Below are 25,664 nucleotides of genomic sequence, written 5' to 3'. Positions count from 1 at the left end.
ACAAACAAAGAAGCATAACACCACTAAAATAACACAATAATTCCCAGTATCTGACTCCAAAGAAATGGCACTATATAAACTGCCTGACAAGTGTTTAAATAATTGTTTTTAAAAGCTAAACAAACTTTTTTAAAAATGCAAATAGATGATTCAACAAAATTACAAAAACAAAAAAGGTCTAAAATTAGAAATTAACAGAGAGAATATATATATATATATATTTCCAGAATTTCTGGAACAAACAGAAATTCTGGAAATAAAAATAAATAGAATGAAGTGAAAATGTGAAATAGAGTGTTACAGGCAGAAACCTGTTTCCAGTTTGTTAAAGAATATAAACTGGTACTTTCTATCACACTAGTACCTGATATATCCAGGTGGAGTCTCCTGAAGGTGGCAATTTTAAGAAAGAGATTGTTGTTGACTTATAGGGCTATCTGCTTATAAGAGATGAAGAGGGGCCCCTAGAAGGCGTAGTTTGCCATGCAGGTGTATGCTGTTATGTTTTTCCATAGCTTGGAGAATGAGGTAAGCTTGCAGACTGTTTACCACTACTACAGTTGAATGGCCAACTGTCAGAACACAAGGGAGATTCTTCTAGTTCTGATGGGAACTCAAGATGCCATAAGTTCCACTAACCCAAAGGTCATCGATGACACCAGGGTGAAGAAGCCCTCTAATGACCTAAAGCGGTGCATGTACTACGAGATGTGTGCTACACACAGGCTAAAAGTGGAGAAGGTCTTCCAGGACATTGACCAAAAAATTGTTGCCACAAGGAGCTATTTCTCCTCTGTCCCATCAAATCCCAGCACCAGCCAGAAGGAACTTTCGATTGACGTTCCTTCTACTGCCAACAAGCCTATGCCCAATCATAAGCAGTCCAAGTGCCAGTCCAACCTTTTCACCTCTTGAAAATGGAGTGACCCAGACAAAGAGAAGAAAGGCCTGAAAAGTCACATGGACAGCATGGGGAGCAGCTGAGCCATCCCAGTTAAACAGGACTTGCCCTTCTTTGTCTTTGCACTGAGATCCAGTACTTATCTCCAGCCTGCTGTAGCCTATGTCCATTATCCTCCCCCTGGCCAGGGCCGAGGGATGGTCAGACCAGCCTGCATTGTGCCGAAAGCCCACAATCATCCCAGCTTTCCAGGCCTTAATCAACTGGTGGTGGGAGTGAACTCCGGATTGGCTGATTGCTCCCAGACTGCCACTGTTTGTCCTTACTTCAGTGCATCTCTGATAGACCTTTGACGCCTTGCAACAAAGAGTTTATGGGAGAGAGAACTGTAGAAATGGAGTGCTCCTCAAGAAAGCTGGGCAACTCACAAAATACCCCTTAATTTCTATAACAGGCAATTCACTCCACAAAGGAAGGAAATCAATGACAGTTTACACTCTTTCTTTGAGGAAACTTTCTTTAAAGAAAAAAATCATTTACAGGAACTTTGCATATTTTGGGTACAAGCAATGGTAGAAACATAAGACATTAAAAAGCAAAAGAAAGAATCTCTGAACTAAATAATAGTTTATTGAAATACATACAGCCAGAGGAAAAAAAATAAAAAGGAATAAAGAAAGCTCATGGAATTTGTGGGACAGCATCGAAAGAACAAATATTCAACTTACAGGAATTCAAAAAGAAGAAAAGCACAAAAGTGCATAAAGCTTATTTTAAAAAATCATAGCAGAAAACTTTCCAAATCTGGGGAAGGGTATAAAAATCCAGTTACAGCAAGATAAAAGTTTCCAAACAGATTCAATTCAAAGACTACACTAAGGCATATTGTCAAAAACCAAAGACAAGGAGAGGATCCTGAAAGCAGCAAGAGAAAAGATGCAAATCACTTATAAAAGAGTTGTAATAATGCTAACAGCAGATTTCTCAGAAGAAATTTTGCATGTTAAGAGAGAGTGGAATGATATATTCAAGGTGCTGCACTTAAACTGTCAATCAAGATTATTTCATCCAGGAAAACTATTCTTCAGAAATAAGGAGGGATAAAGATGTCCCCAGACAAACAAAATCTGAGGGAAAATATCATCAACAGACATGTCTTTTAAGAAATACTAAAGAGTCTGGCATGGTGGCTCGTGCCTGTAATCTCAGCACTTTGGGAGGTCAAGGCAGGCAGATAACTTGAGGTCAGGAGTTCAAGACCAGCCTGGCCAAATTAGCAAAACCCTGTCTCTACTGAAAATGCAAAAATTAGCCGGGTGTAGTGGCACACACTTGTAATTCCAGCTACTCAGGAGGCTGAGGCATGATAATGGCTTGAACCTAGGAGGCAGAGTTTGCAGTGAGCCAAGATTGTGCCATTGCACTCCAACCCTGGTGACAGAGCAAGAGTCCGCCAAAAAAAAAAAAAAAGGAAGGAAGGAAAGGAAGGAAGGAAGGAAGGAAAGGAAGGAAGGAAAGGAAGGAAGGAAGGAAAGGAAGGAAGGAAAAAAGGAAGGAAGGAAGGAAAGGAAGGAAGGAAAGGAAGGAATGGAAGGAAGGAAAGGAAGGAAGGAAGGGAGGGTGGGAAGGAAGAAAGAAAAAGAAAAAGAAAAACTAGAGGGAGTTATTTAGTTATTTCAGCTGAAAGAAAAGCATGGTAATTAGTAAAATGAAATCATATAAAAGCAAACTCTTACTAATAAAAATGAGTACACAAATTCAAAATAATCTAACTCTCATGGTGGTGCATAAACCATTTCTGTCTGAAGCATGAAGGTTAAGAGATAAAACAATTTAAAAATGACTGCAATGATACATTAAGAAAGGTAAAATTTAAAATGTAACTTGTGACATAAATCATAAAATGTGGAGTGATGGAGTAAAAATGTACAGTTTTTTAAATGTAATCAAAGTTAGTTACACTTAACTATGCAAAGTTAACTAACCTGTTGCAACTATAAGATATTTTATGTAATTCTTATAGTAAGAAAAGGCAAAAACATATAGTAGATATATAAAATATAACAAGTAAGAAATCAAAGCATACCACTATAGAAAATCACCTAAATACAAAAGAAGATAGGATGATAGGACAAGAGGAAGAAAGGAATAAAGAATCTACAAAACAACTGAAAAAGAATGAACAAAATGACAGTAGTAAGTCCTTACCTATCAGTGATTACCTCGAATGTAAATGGAGTAAATTATCCAATAAAAAGACAAGGGGTAAAAGAATGGACATTAGAAAAAAGAGGTCAATCTATATGCTGGCTACAAAAGACTCATATCACCTTTAAGGACAAACACAGATTGAATATGAAAAGTTGTAAAGAATATTCCATACAACTAGAAACCAAAAGATGCGGGGGTAGTTATGTTTATATCAGACAAAATAGACTTTAAGTAAAAAATTTTGAAAATAGAAAAGGTTATTACATATTGGCAAAGGAATCAATTCATCCAGAAGACATAAAATTATAAATATGTATGTACTCAACACCAAAGCACTTAACTGTATAAAGCAAATATTAACAAATTGGGGCAATACAGTAATACTAGGAGACTTCAAAACAAGATTGTTAACAATGGCCAGATCATCCATACAGAAAATCAGTAAAGAAATATTGGATTTGAACTACATTTTAGATCAAATGGACCTAACAGACACATAAAGAACATTCCATCCAACAACTGTAGAGTACACATTGTTCTCAAGTGCACAAGGAACATTTTCCAGGATAGATCAGATGTCATGCCACCAAATAGGTCTCAACAAATTTGAAAAGACTGAAATTATATCAAGTATCCTTCTTAACCACAATCATATTTAACTACAAATAAATAATAGAAATATTTTTGTAACATTCATGAATATGTGGAAATTAGACGCCATGCTCCTAAACAACCAGAGTCAAAAAATCAAAAGCAAAATTAAAAAAAAAAAAGTTGAAAAAAACAAAAAGGGAAAAAACACACAAAAACTCATGAGATATAGAAAAAGCAGTCCTAAGAGGTGCTTTATAGCAATAGACACCTACATCAAAAAATAAGGACAATTCGGAATAACCTAATATTACCTCAAGAAACTAGGAAAAGAAACTAAGTCAAAAGTTAAGGAAGAAAATAAAGATCAGAGCAGAAATAAATGGAACAGAGACTAGAAAAATGATAGAAAATATCAACAAAACTAATATTCAGTTCTCTGGAAATGAAAAAAATTGACAAAACTTTAGCTAGACTAAGAAAAAATGAGAGAAGGTGTGGATAAATACAATTCAAAATAAAAGAGGAGACATTTCTTTGATACCACAGAAATACAAATGATCATAAAAGACTACTATGAACAATTATATGCCCATAAGTTGGATAACCTGGAAGAGATGAATAAAGCCTCAGATGCATACAATCTAACACACAAAATCTACTAAGACTGAATCATGAAGAAATTTAAATTCCCAACAGAACAATGAATAAGGAGATTGAATCAGTAATAAAAAAGTTTCCCATCAAAGAAAGCCCAAGACCTAACAGGGTCACTGAATTCTACTGAACATTTAAAGAAGAATGAAAAAAAAAGCAATCTTTCTTAAACACTTCCAAAAAATTGAATTGAAAGGAACACTTCCAAATTTATTTATTACAATGACACTAAAGCCAGACAAAGACACTACAAGAGAAAAAGATTACAGGCCAATATCCCTGATGAACACACATATATGCAAAAAAAAATCAACAAAATTTCCATTTCAAATAAGGACCAAATATAAGATAGAAACAAACATCAAAAAATAAGACTCAAAATAAATTTTAATTGTCAATATTTCACATTTGTTTTTAAATTAGCTATACATTTATGATCACAAAGTTGCTAACTGGTCCATCTTACTTACAGTCTGGAAGCAAAAATTGACATAGTGTTACAATTAAAAGCTGTAGTAAGGACAACCTTTAGAGAATAAAATTGACTGATCACATATTTTTTTCCTGCTCTAAATAGTTCCATCATATAGACACAGCATTGGCACATCTTCCCTATTAGCTCATGTTCTCAAGAGTGTATGAAAATAATGCCAATTATCAGTTTATATTATTTTTATTTGGTAAGAATGAATATTGTAATTTATAGAAAATGCAATGTATTAACATTTAATTATATAGTAATATGTTAAATAATTTATAACTAGAAAAAATATTTTTCCTTTATTAACATCAGAATAATGTTTCAACCAAATTCCTTTTAAGAAGCATAGGGCTTAGATTAAAACTGACTTCAATGAAATCAGATTAATGGCATCTAAGAATGAAATTCAGACTTAGTGTGCTCATTACTTGTTTTGTAGTCAATCATTATACCCTATTTTTTATTTTTGTATAGTAATTAATTAACACCAAAGAGTATTTTTTCAATTTTTAATGTTGATTGTCTCTGCAACATTTTTTTTTCTGTCTTTGAGATGGAGTTTCGCTCTTGTCACCCAGGCTGGAGTGCAATGGTGAGATCTCAACTCACTGCAACCTCCACCTCCCGGGTTCAAGTGATTCTCCTGCCTCAGCCTCCCAAGTAGCTTGGACTATAGGTGCCCGCCACCATGCCTGGCTGATTTTTGTATTTTTAGTTCAGACGAGATTTCACCATGTTGGCCAGGCTGGTCTCAAACTCCTGACCTTAGGTGATCCGCCCACCTCGGCCCCCGAAGTGCTGGGTCTGCTACATATTCTAATAAGTAAGTCATTGTCAAGTATATTTATTTCAATGATCCATTTTTTAAAAAATTCATATGAAGAAATTGGACTGAAATTTGTGAAGTGTTAAACTACCAAAGCTCCAAAACACCTTGGCAGTGTTGCATTCATTAACGAGTTTGGCATAAAAATTGTCCAGATGAGATTTCAAACTAAGGTATTTTCTGTAAGTCAAAATTTTTACTTGTACTCTTTCCAGATGGCCTTATCTAAGCTATTATTTTTCAGTTTTCCATGGAACTAATGCTGAACTACACATTTGCTTAGAAATTACTTTGTTAGAATCATTAATATAAGAGAAAAAGACAAATTTAATCTTGAAAGAGCTGAATTTGAGGTGTGTTGCAGATATCCAGGAGGTACTCCCAGAGAGTTAGGCAAATATGTAGGTATGTTGCCCGGAGGCTAGGTCTTGATTGACACAATCTGGAAGTCATCTGCATATAGATAATAATTAAAGCTGTGAGTAAAGATGAGACTTCCTAGTGTAAGCATAGGGAAAAAAAGGTTTCAGATTCACTTGAGGAACACAAACATTTGGTAGAAAGAGAGGAACTGGCAAAAGTGACTGACATATGTGATCTGAGAAGTAGGAGGAATCCAAGGGAAGAAAGTGTTACAGAAAGAGATAAATTGGTAAATGTAGTAAGTGTTGCTTGGAGTTGGAATATAATGAGGCATGAATAACATCTTTAGAATTTAATGGTACAGAAATCATAGTTAGCTTAGTGATTCTGAAATATTAGAAAAATGGAGATGAAACTGTTTGCACAAAATTATTAGTTTGAGTATATTAACATAAATTTTATATTCAGAGAATTAATCAATTTACTATATAATATGAAGTATAATGTAAAGTGGGAAAATGTTCCATCTCATCAGGCAGAAATTGATTCTTTTACCTAATAGGTTAACCATTTAAAATTGACAATTCTCAAGTATTTGAGGCACATAAGTTTATATTGTGAGGAACAGCATACCATGATGATTAGAACCTTGACCCCAAAGATTTTTGTTGTTGTTGTTGTTGTTGTTGTTTTGAGACAGAGTTTCGCTCTTGTTGCCCAGGCTGGAGTGCAATGGTGTGATCTCCACTCACTGCAACCTCCGCCTCCCAGGTTGAAGCGATTCTCCTGCCTCAGCAACCCGAGTAGCTGGGATTACAGGTACCTGCCACCACACCCTGCTAATTTTCTGTATTTTTAGTAGAGACGGTATTTCACCAGGTTGGCCAGGCTGGTCTTGAACTCCTGACCTCAGGTGATCTGCTCGCCTCGGCCTCCCAAACTGCTGGGATTACATGTGTGAGCCATCGCGCCCGGCAGCCCCTAACTTACAACACATTGAGTCCAAGCTAAACTTCCTCAAAGTATGCATCTTTCGTGAGTCTCAATATCTTCTTGAGTAATTTAGGTTTAGTAGAATAACTAACTTATTTCTCAGAACTGTTTTAAGGATTCAAAAATGAAAAAATTAGGATATGTACAGGATAATGTTCTTTATCTACAATGTCATAGGCAAATAAATTATATAAGAGACAGACTGGTTGTATGTAATAATGATCTGATATCATTATCTCCACTTCTGGTCTTGCTACCCAGTATTCAATCCTCTAAACTCTGCCTTGAAAATGTGTTATTTACATCTCCACAAAAAGATAAATGTATTGTACATTACATGTTCATACATACCTAGAACCTTCCATTTAAGTACTGTCATGTCTTATTGTGGTCACGCAATAAATATTTCTTCCACTGGCTTTTAGAAATTGTAATTACTTGAAGTAAATAGTTACAAAGCAAATGAGTCAGTATTGACAGTTGCATCCTTTAAACCATGTTGAATCAGTGTAATCTGTACATTAATCTGAAGTCAAAATGCTGACAGTTATTAAATACACTTATTTGATCTAGCTCTTTGTAAAACACAATTGTATTTTCTTTTCTTTCCTAGCTGCTTTGTTTTCTCCTGCTGCCTCTACCTTGGGTAAGTTAAGGATGGTCATGTTTCACTCAGTGCTAAAGGATATACAGACTTAGCTTAATAAATACCAAGTTGAAGCCTGACAGAAATCAGCTGTGCCCCTCTCCAGATTGATGGCCCCTTTCCAGGTAGGTTTAATGTGCACATAAAATGTCAACTCTCTGAAATAATTTGTAGAAGATTAGTTCCATCGTGATTCAATTTGATAAGAATGGGTATTAAGAACTACCTCAGTGGACTTATTTGCACTAGTCTGGCTTATTGGTCATTTCCATAAAGATCTCTGAAGTGTGGATGATAAACTAGCAGGAGGAAGAGCTCTTGAATCAGCAGCCCCCAGCCCTCTCAACCTGCCAGCCTTGTGGTTGCTGAATGTTTTCCGTTTCCTTAATGTATTTATCTGTTACACTTATGACCCCAGATTTAAATAGAGGGCTCTCACTGCTGGTCTTTGGCCTCCAGTTACAGCACCTGACTTCTAGTTGTCTTCATCATATTTTATTTGTTTTAAAATAAGAGAGCTACACTGTTATTTATCATTTTAAAAGTGATATGCTGGAGGAAAATATATTAAAATAGGAAACATTTTTGCCCCTGAATGATGGGATTATAGGTAATGTTTCTGTTTTGTTTTTGTTATTTTCTCTACTTTCAAATTCTTTAATTAACAGAAAAAAATTTCACATGAAATATATTTAAAATGAACAATGAAGACTAATGCTCCAGCCCCATAGATCATTAAAAATACCCCAAAATAGTAAAACAAGAGTCTGTGTCAAACCCAGAAAAGATCCATTATCATTTCAGTTGAGATTATGAGTGTCACCAAACTATAACACTTAACATATGAGAAAAATGTTAAGCAACTATACACATGGAGAATATTTCATAGTTCACAATGAGGTAGCTTCAACTCAAAATACCCAAGGACTGAAAGTTATATTTTTCAAATAACACTTAATGATTATTTTGTGGACTGGAGCATTTCTGTAAAGCATTTGTTTTCACCATCTAATATCTTTAGAACACAACTCACATTCATTTATTTTACCCTCTTTTTTACCTCCCTGTTTTATATTCTCTTTGAACTTAAAGGGACTAGTTCATATTCTTTAAAATTTTCCTTTTTTTCCTCCACATTGCCCTCTTCAAATGTTTTTCTACTTAAATCTTAGGATATACATTGAAACAGATTTTACAAACTCAGATAACTAAACTACAAAATTAGATGTTTAATATATTAGTATTCAGTACTTGGGTGACAAGACTGAATTAAGTTAGAAAAAAATGGGTTAGAAAAGTTAAATGTAAGATAGGATTGCCATTTATACAAATCTGATGGAAATGAGTATGGTGACAATGATCTCAGGTGAAAATATTATATAACTGTATACTCATGGAACTGAAAGCTGCATAAAGAAGAAATTTTAAATCCATGTTTACTTATCTTCCTAAGTATAAATGATAGGCTAATACCAAAGTATGTTAGAGTTTCTCCACTAGATTTCTGATAAGATACATGAGAAGTAGAATCCCTTCCAAGTGGTGCTTATCTTATAGTGTGACTATTTTCCCTAACCCACTGACCACCCTTACTATTACAGGGAAAACACACAGTTGTTTCCTGCTTTGCACTATTGACTCCTGGGCACTGCTGCTCCTGCTGCAATGCTGGCTTCCTCATAGTGCCACACACTTCAACTAGCCCCACTTATGCCTTTTCATGGTACTCCATTCCTCAATGTGCTGAAGTTACGTTTGGTTCATTGAGGGCAAAAGCTAAAGCTTATTTATTTTTTTTACTATGTTTCATAAAGCTTATTTTTACCCCCACCCCAATTTTAGTAAATTTTTGGTTAAAAAGCACTATTGTAGGTTTAACTTACTGATTCCTTTTTTTCCACGAGTACAGGAGGTAGATTGGTGAAGGATTTAAGTGACAGACACCACTTTGTGTCTCGCAATAAAATTATTTCTTCTCTCCAAACATGATACTCTCTTATGCAGTCAAGTTTGATATCCTTGAATTCATCTTAACTGAAAAACAATTGTATAGCACTTAATTTGTGCCAAGTGCTGTTGTAAATACTCTCTTAATATGAACTCATTTAATTCTCACTACAATAACAGAATCAGGTACTGTTATTAGCTTCATGTCACAAATGAGGAAGCTGTGGCACACAGAGGTTAAGCAACTTGCTCAAGGTCACACAGCTAATAAAATAAAGACTTAGACTTCAAACCCAGGTATTGTGTGCCCTTACTGCATCACTGAAACAGGCTGCCTCTTTCTTCACAAGAAAATACTTCATTCAGTACCTCAATAAATGACATATAGTAAGCCTGATTTACCCGTTCACTATACATTCCAGGTTAGTCTGAAACTGCAGCCCACAACATAGACACCGTGCACGTGAATAGGCTCAGTCATAAGAAATTGACTACATATGTTCATCAGTCCTTTTTCATTTTATTTCAAAGCTGAGGTAACTGTGCAAATGCATATGCATTATCTTTCCTTCTGTTTCTAAACATTCATCTTCTTAAAATAGCTTTGCACTTGTAATCATATTATTTTGTTTTTTGTACAATGTTAGGCAAGTAGCAAGAAAACCATTTAAGAGCCTGTGTTTTGCTGCCAGACTGCATTGGTATGAATCCAGATTGTCACATAATATATGACCTTAGGCAAGTTACATACTCTCTTTGTTGCTCAATTTTCTCATATGAAAAATAGAGATTATAATACAACTTACTTTATAGGGTTGAAATGAGAACTAAATTAGCAAAGTATGTAAAGCATGTACACAGTGTTTAGCATGTGGTAAGCATTATGTCAGTGTATAGGTTATATACAATTTGCAAAGTATGCTACCATTCATATATACTTCAGTTTGGTCTTTTCTCATTATTGGACAATTATTGATATATTTTTATAAATCTAGAGGTACCCAGAGTTTGATTCTTAAGCCTCATTAGCATTCTCAAAGAAAAATTACATATTAAACCCATTTACCCATACATTGTTGAGAAGTAGCAAGTTAGAAAGTAAAAAATTAAAAACTTTAACATAGCACAAATTTATTGAATTCAGTTATAGCCCTGGCTCTGTGGAATTCCTGCAAGCCTTTAGTCTTCCTTCTAATTATATGGGAAACACATCCATTAAATTACAAGGGTAAAATACCAATGATAAATTGGAAATTTGTATAGATTTCTTAACTTTTTGGCAAATACACACATAAATTAAGAATCAAGGAAATTTCAGTATCCTAAACAAACATATCATGGGTCATATTTCTATACATTTTAGCCACTTATTGTATAATAGTTTGACTTTTGAAATGACAGACAAAATAATTTATATGTGTATATTATTTTACCTAGCATATGTAGGCATAGAGAATGCTTAGTTTCTTTTGGGGATCTTATTATTGAATGGTATTTTAAAACTCTGATAGAGTAATAGGATTTGATGACGTGATTACAAGTGTGCTCACAAATTGAGGTGAAATGTAAGATGATTAGTCAAGTTATATCTAATGTTGTTATAATCCTGTGCTGTTTAGAAATGTCAACTGAGTAGTGACTTAGAAAAAAAACTGACACTCCATTTTCTTATCTTTCTTTTAAATGGCATACTGAAGAGCAAAATACATGTGGGCCAGAGGGTATTTTGAGTTGTTTTTGAACTAAGGTTTTTGTATATTGAAGTCAATATGTATTTTGGTCTTATTTATATGATAACGTAACACCTTATTTCAATGAAACATAGAATACTAACACATTGAAACATAGCATAAAAAGGGAAAGCTCTAGAGAGGGGGCAGTGAAAGAGGAAGTTTAACCCTTCAGTGCTTCTTCATGGGTCACTGAAGCTGTGATGTCAGTTTTCCAATGTACACTCAACTGGGATAGACTGCTAGAAAACATTATCCTTTCATAAGTCCTCTATCACCTGTTTTTTTTTGTTTTGTTTTCATGTTATTCCACACTTTCAGATTCAGAATTCAGATTCAGATCAGATTCAGGCTTTGTTAGCTCCTGACATGCCTTTACCAAATTTCTACTGGACAATGGAACTTCCTCATATTAGTGTATATTTATTGAAGTCGTAATATATGACAGTCTGGCAGGTTCTGAGAAAGTCTGTACTATAGTAATGTTTACTGATCACCTAGAAAAATATACAAGTAACTTCACAGTCTCAGTCAATATGATGAATTCTTGTCAGAAATATCTACAAGATTGATTGAAGCTTGTGGAGAGGTACCCAATTCAGAGGGGCACACTTAGAAAAGGAATTTGTAGGAAGAAGAGGCAATCAATCTGAAGTTTGAAGTATTCACTAGAGTTAGTTGAGTGTCAAAAGAGTGTAGTAGTGACAAATACACGTATTGGAAGAAGTGAATCTCAGTTTCATCAATAACAGGTTGTGTGACCTCAGTAGGGACATCATGCAGAGTTGTTCAGGGTGATCTTCATACCAATGTTTTGGGCCAAAATTGCTAATCAACATGAAAGCCAGCCAGAGGTCTGCTTGCCCACCCACAGACCACACTAATTTCTATGCCTGCTAAGGGCAGACATATTTTTCTAATCCACAGGTACAATGCAGCCCTAGACCTTAAATTAGTTACTTAACATCACTGGCCTTTAGATACTTAAAGTGGAGATTATAATAGTAGCTACTTCATAGTGTTGTGAGAATTACATGAAACAATTCTCATAATTTGTTTTAATGTGCTTAAATAAGCTCAGGAAATTTTTTGTCATCATGAGAAAAGATGAAGTCAGGGAGATAAACACGGATAAGAATGATTACCAACACCAATATTTTTCCAAGTGGAAGTCTCACAATATGAAATAAAACAAGATTCTGAGATATGAGATAATATCAAACAAAAACTATATCTGACATCTTGAATTTAGAATAAGTTACTTCTCACTAAATGAAACTTTTTGTTTAATTTTTACGGTTTTAAAAAAATCTCTATTCACATTATATTTCTTCTTTTCACTTTTTTTTCTTCTCCTTTTCCCTTTATATTCAGTGTATAAAGAGACCCGCCGGTCTTGTCCATAAATATTGCTTGTAGCAACTAAAAAGCTTCAAAACCACAAAACATCTGCATGGTTACCCATTGAATTTATTTTTCATATAAATGGCTTTGACTCTGCTAATAGATAAACAAATTAACTGTCATTTTAATTTTCAGCAAAATTTAGAGAGAATTGATGTTTCAAATGTCATACACTTTGCCCCTGCTGTTTCTGTTTCTTCCTTCTGAACTACTCAGACCAGTACCAGCGACAAGGAAATGACTCCTTTTGATTACAAAATAAATGAAAATTGAAGATCTGTCAAAATGTATCCAGTAGAATTGCACAAAGCAAAATAATTCTTCAACTCTGTGATGAAAGGATGAGCTCCCTCTGTGATCATCACTTCTTAGGATTGAAGAATTCATGGTTGTGTAGTTTGAAATTAAACTGAGTTCAAAAGTGTGAAAGAATTTTTTTTTTTCTTTCTGGTTATCTCCTTGAAAACAAGCAAACAAACAAAACCTGAAAAGTCCGTACCAGTAAGATATTTGGATTACTATGCAGCAAAATTCACTATTGAGCTATTAAGTAAATGAATGACGGTGGTTGTTAAAATTTTCTTATATCATTATATTATCCAGATATCCATAAGTTATGCTAATTTTAACCTACATATTTTGATATTTAATTCTCTGTTATTAAACTCATGTTGCTACAGGTATTTGAAAAATTCCTAACTGTATAGAGATTTTGATGTATGGCAATTATGACTAGCTTATGTAGAATACAAACTAAAAATACCAGAGAACATGGACACATAGCAAATTAAATAATAGGTTAGGAATCTTTCAGAAATTTGTTAATTTTAAGATTGAAAAACAGGTATTATTCATCAAAAACTCACCATATCATAGATGAGAAATTACATGTATCTGATTCAAATTTCTGCAATAGAACATATATGTCAGTATAAAACATGATAAATAATTACACCACAAAAATTTCCACGGTAAATTATACCTTTATTTTACAACAGTGAAAACTTTTCATCAAATTAGAAATTTAAAGAAAATAGAACATAAGCCTTTAATTTTTTTATAGAATTTTTGTACTCACTCTTCATTCAGTGTTTTAGTCATGATCTTTTATGGTTATTATCTTCATTCAAAATTGACCCCAAAATAATATGCCAATTATTTATTTACTTTTTATCTTTCAATACTTTTTTGTTCACTCCTCATTTCCATTATCATTTTATATAAGGATTATTGGTTAACTTTCCAATGCTTCTTTTAGGTTTCATGATATTAGGGTGGGGTTGTAACTAAACAAGAAGAGGATGAACATGAGTGCTGGGACTGAGGCCAAAGATAGATGCCATGATTGTTAGGAATTTGCATCTGGCTTCTTGTGGAGAGAGTGAGAGAGATTTATTTTGTACTGGGGAGAGTCGCATTTTGTTAGGCAGAAGCATGTTGCTTGTATTTCCCATATCAACACGAATGGCTGTAGACTGGTATAGTCTGTATTGTTTATTTGTCAATTTTCTCTCAGCTCCAAATACGGCGAAATAGTAGGAGATTGGAATGCAGGAAGAGAAAGGGGGACAAGGTCCTGCTAAATGCTTTGTTTGCTGTTTTTGCCCGGAAGCAGACCTTTCCTCCTAGAGCAGCAGGTAGTTCTCCACGAGCTTCTTCAGACACTCTTTGAACCCGTCTCATTATTCTTCCTTAGTGGAACCAGCTACAGATTAGTTTCTTCTTCAGGAAGAAGTTCCAGATCTGTGTTGCTCTTCTTCCTAGACTCTAGGATGTGACAAACTAACTTCTTCCTTTTGTTCTGCAAGTCTTTTTTTTCTTTTTTTTTTTTTTGAGTTATTATCTCTGGATCCTGTTTTCTCTTTTTGCTTATACAGCCTTCCAACAGCTTTGTTACAAATTCTCTATATTAAATATAGGGAATTTGTTGAAATAGGTAGTGTGATTTCTTTTTGTCCAGTTGTGTGTAGATCAATAGAAATATTAAAACCAAATTGTCATATCATTTGCTAAAATATTAAAGTTCAAGTTATCTCATATTTTTATGGAATCTTGATATTTTGAACTTCATAGATTTTACTTTCTGTTAGTTCTGAAGATTCTTGTAGTCCCTGAAGAAAAAATCTTGCTAGAGAACTAGCTAAATACAAGGTTACTATTTTAAAATGTCAAAAGTAAACAGAAAATTTCAAATCAGATGCATTATCCTGAAAACACTATAACTTGGAAGTGAATATTAATTTCTTGGAAAAACTTTTTTTGTTCACTAAAAATAATTGGAAGAAAATAAAGTGATGGGGAATCACTTTTTTTTCTTTTCTTTGAGATGGAGTCTCTCGCTCTTGTCACCCAGGCTGGAGTGCAGTGGCGCCATCTTGGCTCATTGCAACCTCCGCCTCCAGGGTTCAAGCAATTTTCCAGCCTCAGCCTCCCTAATAGCAGGGATTACAGGTTCACACCACCACGCCCAGCAAATTTTTGTATTTTTAGTAGAGACAGGGTTTCACCATGTTGGTCAGGCTGGTCTCGAACTCCTGTCATTAGGTGACCACCTGCCTCAGCCTACCAAAGTGCTGGGATTACAGGCATGAGCCACCATACCCGACTGGGAGTCACATTTTAAGGTATTTCATTTCTTGTAAATGTTCTTTGATAGAAAAATGAAAATTAATTTTATGAATAGGGTAATTTGGAGAGCTATTCAAAAACAGAGCAAAAAGTAAAGGAGAAAGCATCCCAAGTTATTTGTCCATTAATTTATATCTTTAAAAGTAGACAAATCTAAATAGAAGTAATACAATAATGAGGACTAAATGTTCCCAGTTGTTGTGAATCAAATCAATGTCTCCCATAATACTTCACTAATGTATAATGAGGAAACAGGCAATAAAATAACAATATGTTATAAATAACCAAAATGCATGAAGTACTATCATAATTAAAGAATGTTTCTTGGATCTCATAAACATCAAAAAGATATTTGACGCCACCTTACACATGGTTATAAAGCAGTGGTCCTCAATGTTTTTGGCACCAGGGATCAATTTCTGGTTGTATGAAAGACAATTTTTCCATGCTAGGGGCAGGGCGGTGGGGATCCCTGTTACAAAGAATACATTTTCAAAAACCAAAAGCAACTGCACACAAAAATCTGTGGTTGATTTAATAGAAAGTATGGTTCTGTCCATGATAATGACAATGGGAAAAAGGACTTCTAGTAATGACAGCAGAGTGGCATGTTTGCATTAACTACTTTCAGATTATAACTGTAAACATTATGTAAACTTTTTTGAAATATCATTTCATTTACAGCATACAAAAAAAGCAAAGCAAAGCTAGGAAGGGGTTAATCTCAAAAACTACAACTGAAAGGAATAAAATAATTGTGATACTGTTTCTTCCTTTTGAAAATTTATAGAAAATTGTAGAGTCACATTGGTCTAATAACAGTAAGTGATTAGGAGATGATGCCATGTAAAAATTTAGAAATTATTCTTATTCCTAATATTATGTGGTTTATTATGTTTTAATTTTTCACCTACTTTGATTTATACAATTGTACACTTTATGATGCAATCCACATTAAGTATTTTTGGAAGTAATTTCCTAAATATGTAAATATATAAAAAGTATTCTGGGTACCTCAAAAGAAGTAATGAAGTGGGTCCACTCCCATCAAAAGGAAGTAGAAGTCATGTACAGTATTGTTATGCTTGTCACTAGTAGGAATACTCATTATATTTTATTAAAATGACAACTTTTCTGGCCTTGCAATGGTCAGGTAAATAAATCCTTATCACTACCTAACTGAAATAGCTCTGTAACTGAATTCATCACTCTTTTCTTCCCGGAGTCACTCCCATCTTACACCATCAATAATGGTTTCCTCTCCTATATAGCACAACTCCATTCTTTTAAAACTGTTATTTTAATCACTTACTTGATTATTTGTTATCCACTCCTTCTTTCAATTACTGTATCTAATATATCATCTTTGGGTACTTCTATTTTTATGTAGATTTGTTCTTACTTATCTCAATTTAACAAAGAACTATTCATATACTTAGTGCCTTATGACTTCATTATTTCTTTCTAAAATGACTGTTTTCTTTTCCTTTCAAACTTTTAATGTCTTAGATTAGAGTCCTCTCATGGTTGTCCAGTGTGTATATACACTGATACAAAATTATTTTCAAAACAAAAGGTAAGCTATTTTTAATCTTTTGATGTTTCAGTTTTATCCACTGTAAAATGACTGACACTTTCAGCTCCCTTGTAATAGTTTCCAAAATCTGACCTGACTCTAAGAAGACAGCCATAACTCCTGCTTTTCCCAAGGCAAATCTACTTCTTTAGCCTAACCATTCTCCTCATCTTTCTTATTCTTCACCACTCCTAACAACAACAAGAAAAAGGGATATGCTCTCTAGGTTTGAGGAGCTTGTCTTTTTCTGCTATCTATATGAAAGCAATATATTTTATCAAAGACAAACTCAGTTCCCACTTTCTCTAGCATCCTTTGTCAAACTACATCAGTAACATCTGTGATCCTGTACCATGTTATTTTCTTTATTATATATTTGATTACTTAAATACATGTCTATATATTTTTCCCCTTAATCGTCAGTGCCTTACCTCTTTACCTTGGTGGAAGCTCCTCCAAGGAATTCATGGAGGTAACCATTTCTTACATTTACATAACCCCTCAGTGATTAGCAAAATGCTTTATGTGTAGATGATGTCCAATGAATATTTGCATGAGCACAGTGCTTATATATTTCCAGTTTGTTAACCAGAAACATTCGACAATAACAATTTATTTTTTCAATAATCATTTGTTTGTGCTGATTTGCAATGGACATCCAAATGAATCGTTGGGATGACTTTTTTTTGTGTCCAAATTATCAAATGAAGAGCCACAGCAAGAGGTCTTCCAAATGTGCTTTCAGAAAAAATAAAATACCGTATGGTTTTAACAACAACAAAATCCAATTCCAGACAATTTTGTGTGCCTAACAGATTGGAGTTTTATCGCAAATATGTTGGTTAGTTAATGAATTCATTTGAGTGTGATTAACTTCTGGATTGCAGCAAACCTGTTTATGTATGAAATTATGGTTTGGAATGATCACTTGTTGGCTTATGAATCAAATAACTTGGTTTGTATATAGAAAATCCAATGTGCATATGGTGTGAATACCACTTGTAAAAATATAATTCATAGGAAATGGATAGTGTGAATTTGTGGTGACTTTGTAAATTGGCTGACAACTTGTTTTGTGACATATGCCCAGAAGGAATGCTTTATGTATCTCACGAAAGAGAGTTTTAAATTTTAGGTTTTATTCTCTTTATAGATTATAATCAAAGGGGTATGAAATTATCTCCTTTGGATTCTTCTCTCAATACTTCATCTTAATCATTGCATATAATTATAATAAAGGCTTTTGATTTTAAGAAATTAATCTATGTATTTACATGTAGCATTTTGTAATAGCTGCATAATATGAATTTTTAAAAGTTGTAATATAGACAAATCTTCACTGCACTTATATGAATTTTTAAAAGTTGCTTTAAAATAGACAAATCTTCAGTGCACTGATATCTGTGTAACATTGGCTAAGAGAAAGAGGAAGCCTTTGAACTACATGTTTACTAAGCCTTTTTATTTTTAAGCCACCATTTCCTTTAGTTTCATCTACCAATTACCATTTTGGTCAGTTAATTGGAAACTATTTGTAAAGTATTTTATTTCTGAGAAGATGGAAGAAGAACAATCTGAAAGAATTCAGACAGAAAATACCTAGAAATGTTTGACTTGATGTTATGCTTTCAAGCTAATTATAAATCGATGATATAGCATACGAATTTTTGAATTTTCTAATGCAGGAATCATATTTTACCACAAAATTAAATGTGTTGCCTACCAATAGCTATATGCCTTAAACATAATATATACTGGTGGTTTCTTCTTTTCCATTAGTGTTGACAACAGAGTGATTCTCTCATAGTTTCATGATGCAGTATATTTTTATAATAAAGGTGTGACAAAGAGAAATTCTTCAACCTATTTTAATATAAGAGGATAAATTGAATTTTAGTTTTGTGTTTTTACCTTCCTTAGTTAAAATCTGACAACCAGCAAAACTCAGGAAGAGCCAGAGGTAATTAATTAAACAGTTATTGAGTGCTTATCATATGTCAAATAATTTTCTTAATTTTAGAATGTACAATTACAATCAATGTTTACTTATATAATTTCTAAATGCAATCAATAATGTTGCCTCTTCTGACTGGACATCTCCCCTGGTATGTTCCCAATAGTGTCAACTACATCTCCCCTGGTATGTTTCCAATAGTGTCAACAATTAAAGAAAAAATATATGCCACAACAAGTATAAAGCCAGGGAACTGCACACTTGTTTTGGCAAAAGTACAATGTCTGTTATCATGGAATAATTTTTAGTATTTTAAAATAATTTAATTTTTAATATTAAAACTCATCAATACATAATTCCCATAAATTCAGAATTTTGTACTTAATTTCAAAGTTTAGATAAAGAATGAGGGCACTCAAAAATAATACCAGATATTTGACATGAAAAATAGGAAGTAGTCCGTGAATCTGAAAGATTAATAAATGCATGTGGTTTAAATGTTTAAATGCAATTTTCAAGAAAGAGCAAATTTCACACTGGAAATTTAAAAGACTGAAACAGAACAATCTATGTATCTATCTATCTATCTATCTGTCTATCTATACTTAAATTCTGATAATGCCAACAAAGATGATAAGAATGATTTTAAAATGATGACACATTTAGCATTGCTCTTTGAGTCACAGGTTTTAGGTATCTAAAAGGCACATTCAACATAATTATGAATCCAAAAGCTTTTATAATAATAATGATTCCATGACAGGCTTACTGGCTCATTCCTGCAATTCCAGTTATTTGGGAGGCTAAGGCAGGAGGATTGCCTGAGGCCAGGAGTTTGAGCCTGGATAACATAATGAAGCCCTGTCTCTACAAAAAATATATATATATTTTTAGATAGCCAATATCTAAAACTCTTGTAGGCCCAGCTACTCAGGAGGTTGAGATGTGAGAATTGCTTGGGTCCAGGGGTTTGAAATTGCAGTGGGCTATGATGGCACCACTGAACTCCAGCCTGGAAGACAGAATAAGACCCCATCTCTAAAAATATATAGATATATAATAATAATGACCCCACCTTAGGTTTATATTGAACTTTGCAGGTTGCTAAACTCTTTTATAGATAATATCACATTTTGTTCTTATAAGTCTAAAAGACTAAAAAAATTGTCTTACACAGACACACACATACACACAGGCTTACCTTAAAATTAAGAATGATAATACATGTTGCATAGTAACTACTGACAACTAAGCTCTTTCCATATGCTGTTGTGATGCTTAATTTATGTGTCAACTTGGAGGGCGTTTTGGATGAAATTAGCATTTAAATTGGTAAACTTTGACTAAACAGACTGTCCTCCATAATGTGGCTAGGGCTCATCTAATCAGGTGAAGGTCTGAAAAGGGCAAAAACATCAGTCTCCCAAAGCAACAGGGAATTGTCCAGAAGACAGTCTTTGGACATCACCCTTGCCATCAGTTTTCCAGAGTCTCCAGCCGGCCAGTCTTTGAACTAGAACTGAAAAACAGGCTTTTCTTGGTCCTTGACCTGCCAGCCCACACTGTAGATTTTAGACTTGTCAACTTCAATTTATTTTTAAAAATATCTATCTATCTATCTATCTATCTATCTATCTATCTATCTATCTATCTACCTACGTATCTATCTATCTGTACATACATACACATCCTAATGGTTGTTTCTCTGGAAAACACTGACTAGTACACCTGCTCTCTCATTAGTACACATTCCAAACATTATGCATATGTATTATGTGTATATGTGCATATATGTGTTTATGTATATGTTTGAATTTGTGTGTACATGTACATACACATACATGCATACAGAACTAGAGATAGAGATAGAAATAGAGATATATCCAAGGACACTTGAATAAGCCTGCATCTAGTGGACTGAGGGATTTGAGGCCTTTTCCATGTAACAATACTTTATCATCTATGAATATTTGAAATTGGTAAATTATTACAAGAAGAGCCTATTAGAGCCAGGCTTAAGCCATTCCATTCCTATGATGCAATTTAATTCAGTTATAACAAGAAAATATAATACAATGTTCTTTTGTCTTTGTTTCCCCCATTATATTTTGAGAAATTCTTTCTTGCTTGTCACCTTGTGATATCTCTGAGGGTGAATAGACAATCTGGTTCTTTAGTGATGCAAATGAGAATGAAAGAATTGTAATTAGGTGCCATCACAGTCAATCATTGTAGGCTTAATGGAGGAAGGGAGATTATCTCAAGGAGGAGAAGTGACATGTCCAGAATATGTCCATAAAAACAAAAACCTTTTGTTCACCCCTTTTCAAACATGGTACCTGGAATCTAGGATTGGTAACTTAAAGTATTAAGAAAAAAGACTTAAGCATCAGAAGATTAGGAAAAAGGGTCAACAGCTATATTTATTATTCCATATTAGCTTTGGTAGAGGGAAAAAAAAAATCTTCATAAAAAGTTACTTCTGACTGATCTTCCTCAGCTTCCTAACGTCTTGGGGTTCAAATTGACAAAAGACACTGATTTATTAATATAAACCATGACAAGTTAAAAGATATTCTTCTTAATCTTGTCCCAAATTCCCCTAAGACAATATGACTATCTGAGTTCTAAAGATAAAATTTATGAGTTGGAAGGATTAAATTACTTGCCCCAGGTCATTCAGCTTCTAAATGGGCATGCACTGGTTTCTCATAGAATCTGATTCTGAATCCTTTTGACTGGAGCACACTTATCACTAAACCACCCACCTCTTGTCTCTCCCTGCTGGAATGTAAGTGCCATGGGGACAGGGAGTATTATGTGTATTGCTCACTATTAACTTTTCAGTACCCAGGATAGTGCCTGACATGAAGCAGGCACTCAATGAATATTTGTTAAATGGTATATATTTGGACCAGTTTGAAGTGCCTCACTGGTATTTTTTTATTGTGTGTGTATATGCATATATACATATATGAGTAAACACTAAGTTAATAGAGTTTTTCTGTGTCTTTTATTGTATAATTTATCTCATCCATATTGTTCACTAGTAAATCAAACAAGCAAGCAAACAAAAATAATTTTTACTTTAAGCAAAATATTGTACCTTTAAAGTTCATGATTGATTCAGGATTTTAATTCTTCCTTTAATATCAGTCTTAGCCACAGGCCACTGCAAAGATCAAACCTAAAAAAAGTCATTTACTTTTGTCAAGATTCAGTCCTTAAGTATGTAAATATTTCATATAATATTTTATTGATATTAGAATACTTGGAATAACTTATTTATGTTCCAAATGAAGTCAATAATCTGTGATATTCACTTCTAGAAAGATAAAGATAAAATAAAGTAATTATGATAATGAAAATTTGAATACCTACAGTATTGTGTTAGATTTCTTCAGAGTTACAGAACCAACAGGATGTGTGTTGTTGTGTTGTGTGTGTGTGTATATATACACATATATACATATATGTGTATATACACACATATACATATATGTGTATATACACACATATATACACATATACATGTATAACATGTATAATATGCAACATGTATCCATATATAATATATGCATACATGTTATATATGTATATAGGTATTTATTATATAAAGAGAGAGAGAGATAATATATACATACATATGTACAGAGAGTGTGAGAGAGATTTATTATAAAGAATGGACTCATGCAATTATAGAGGATGAGAAGCCCCATGTTCTGCAATTAGTGCACTGGAGACCCTGGAGGGCCAATAATGTATTCCCAATGTGAGTTTGAAGGCCTAAGAATCAGGAGGGTTGATGGTATCAGTTCTAGTCTGAGAACCAATGTTTTAGTTCAAGTCCAAAGACAGGAAAAATCTCTTGTTCTTGCTCAAGCAATCAGACAGGAAAAATACCCTCTTACTCATACGAGGTCAGCATTTTTGTTCCATTTTGTGCCTTATCTGATAACCTGAGGTTTACTTACATCAGAGAGGGCAATATGCTTTACTTAGTCTAACAATTAAAATATTAATTTCATGCAACAGCACCCTCACAGACACACTGAAATAATGTTTGACCAAATGGGCACCCATAGTCCAGACAAGTTGAATCATAAAATTCATCATCACAGGCATCTTTTCTTCTAATCCACTACTAGAAATGCTCTTCAATAAATGCTTTACTCACAGAAGGTCTCTTTATTCCAATACTGCAGTGTTTTATCTCTGTGAAAAAACTACATTTCAGTTCAAGAACATTATTAAACTGTGGGTTTATGTTTAAATGTCAACCTTGAAACGTATTGCATTTCAAACTATCAATAGAGTTTTAATTTATTTTTGATAAATGTCTTTCATTGAAAGAAAAATAAGAAACTGTCAATGATCTGTTCTCATGTAGTTATTAATGTAGTAATTTTTTAATTGATGTAGAGACTTAAGGAAGGAACACTTTCTCAGTCAGTGTCACATTTTTGGATTAGTGTGTGTGTTTCCAAATTCTCGACAATCAATCCTGATCATTTTTTTTCTTAATGGCTAGATTGTTGAGCCATGGTTTATTTATTTACCTGAGCCACACAAAATCAGATATTCTAAACTTAAATGATGTATTACATACATTTATAAAATTGCCTTTCTAATTATTTTATTATCTGAAAAAATACAACTTTGTTTTCTCTTTGTGTGTAGCTGTGTGCTCGTGTGCTCGTGTGTGTGTGTGTTTGCATGTGTAGAAGGGGAGTAATTTATGTGCTTAGAGAGATTTGTTGTTGTTGTTTTTTAATGTTTTCAGCTAAACAATACTGTTGTCTGACTTCAGTCTTTTTCAAGAGCAAAGAAATGTCAATCCATGAATCCAGAGAGATAGAGTTCAGGGACTTGTTTCTTCTGATAAACCTGCAGTTGACTCTCATGGTGTATTTGGAATAAATGGGTCAGATTAGTGAAATGTCATTTTTGTTTTTTCTTTTTTGCAGTTTATAAACTTGGAATTCTCCAAAAGTTTAAGAGCCAAGAACAATGCTGGCATGATCATAAGATCAATTACATCTTAACATTTGCCAAAAATAGAGTAGTGGCCTCAAAATAGTTTCATTTCAGAGAAAGTGATATAAAAAGAGTGGGTACCAATAATTATATAAAAGTATTATACTAATCTAAACCATGATCATCTGATGTCCCATTTCTATGGCTCCTGAGTTTTTCTCCAACTTGAATAAGCCTGAATCTAGTGACATATGCATTCTATGTGTTAACTAAATATCAAGGATCAATAACACTGGGTTTCCACTGAAGAGCCTTTAGGGCTACTAAGAATTTAAAGATGAAACAGAGTCTGCCTGCACTCCTGCTCCAAGCAGAAACATGTGCTGTCTTAACTATTTTAAATTCTGGGATTTGGCCTTAACATTTTATTATGCAACCCTATTATACTGTCTAAAAATAATATTTTCAAGCCAGTGACTCTCCAGCAAGTCTGTGTAACTACCACCACCACCATCATCAAGGTTAATTACAATATTTCCCAAGACTCTTCCAAAATCTTTACATATATTATACATTTGTGGCAAAGGTTAAATGTATATATGAGGAAAATAACACATTAACTGAAAAGTATATAAACATTATATCTAATGCTATCCAAAAAGGTTGCTCTAGAAATCTAAAAATTACTTTACTTTGGCTCAACTTACTTTATTTCCAACCAGATTAACAAGACTTATGACTCCATTAATACTGAATCGAAAATGATTCACTGTGGTGACCTTTCTAAGCTGAAAAGAGGACTATAGCATCTTGAATAGTCAACGCCTATATTGTAATTTAAAGGCTAAACAATAAGTAAACTAGATTTTAAAGTGTAAATGCCATAGGATCCTTACCGTGTCGCTTTTTCAGTTGGAAACCTCTGTGGCTGGTGGTGCCTTTGCCTGAGTTTTACACGGGCCCGCTGGCCTCTTCTGCTCACTCGCCCCAGCAGGCTGTATTTGGCTCATAATACTGGCCTGGATCCCACACCTGCCAAGGGCGAGCCTGGTGAGGAGTAGCAAGGGGTGTGTTAATGAGCATGGGGTCTGGCCACTGCACACAGCCAGGCGTGCTTGCTGCCACTGGGCAGGCAGCTCCAGGCGCCAGCACAGGCGTGGGTTCCGTGCGAGACTGGCTGGATCAGGCGTTACCACAAATGGCTTCCGCTGCAGGCACTGGGAAATACGATGGCATCCGGAAGCTTGGAGACACCAGAAACTGCGGAGCCCCAGAGAGGGTGTCACAGCCCTGGCTCAGGAGTCTCTAGGTCTGGGATTCCTGAAGGGCCACAGCAGCTCGTTTCTCCTCGTCGCCCACAAAATGGCGAGCAGTGGGCATGTTTCAGCCCTGTTTGTGTTACCGCTCTTTCAGTCCCACCATTCACTGGGTCCCAGGGTCTTGTTCCACGACAAGAATGAGGTACACGGACAACTGGAGGGTGAGCAAGGCAGAGAGGAGCTTCATTGACAGAACGGCTGCAGAGGGCCGGAAGTGGACAGCTCCTTTCCGCAGGCAGGTTGTCCCAGTGAGTGTCCACCTCAGCAGACAGGAGACCCGGAGTGGGTGGTTCCTTTCACATGCAAGTTGTCGTGATGAGTGCAGCTCTCAGTGGAGCGGAGAACCAGAATGGGTAGCTCCTTTCCACAGGCAAGTCATCCTGATGTCTATGTGAGTTTGGCTGGTTTCGGGGATTTCATGGTCTCAGAAGGGAGAAAGTATGTGCTGATTCATCCATGG

At 34.4% G+C, this 25,664-nt stretch overlaps 1 pseudogene; it reads left to right on the top strand.

The window, feature by feature from the left end:
• The first annotated feature begins 371 nt into the window (after positions 1 to 371).
• On the top strand, positions 372 to 1,180 carry LOC115934360 (arf-GAP with GTPase, ANK repeat and PH domain-containing protein 1-like; annotated as a pseudogene).
• The last annotated feature ends 24,484 nt before the right edge of the window (positions 1,181 to 25,664 follow it).

This window comes from Gorilla gorilla, chromosome 3 (genome assembly GCF_029281585.2).
Source record: "Gorilla gorilla gorilla isolate KB3781 chromosome 3, NHGRI_mGorGor1-v2.1_pri, whole genome shotgun sequence".
In the NCBI taxonomy this organism is placed as follows: Eukaryota; Metazoa; Chordata; class Mammalia; order Primates; family Hominidae; genus Gorilla; species Gorilla gorilla.
Note: the sequence above shows the minus strand (reverse complement) of the source record. Positions and strands in the feature narration are given on the sequence as shown.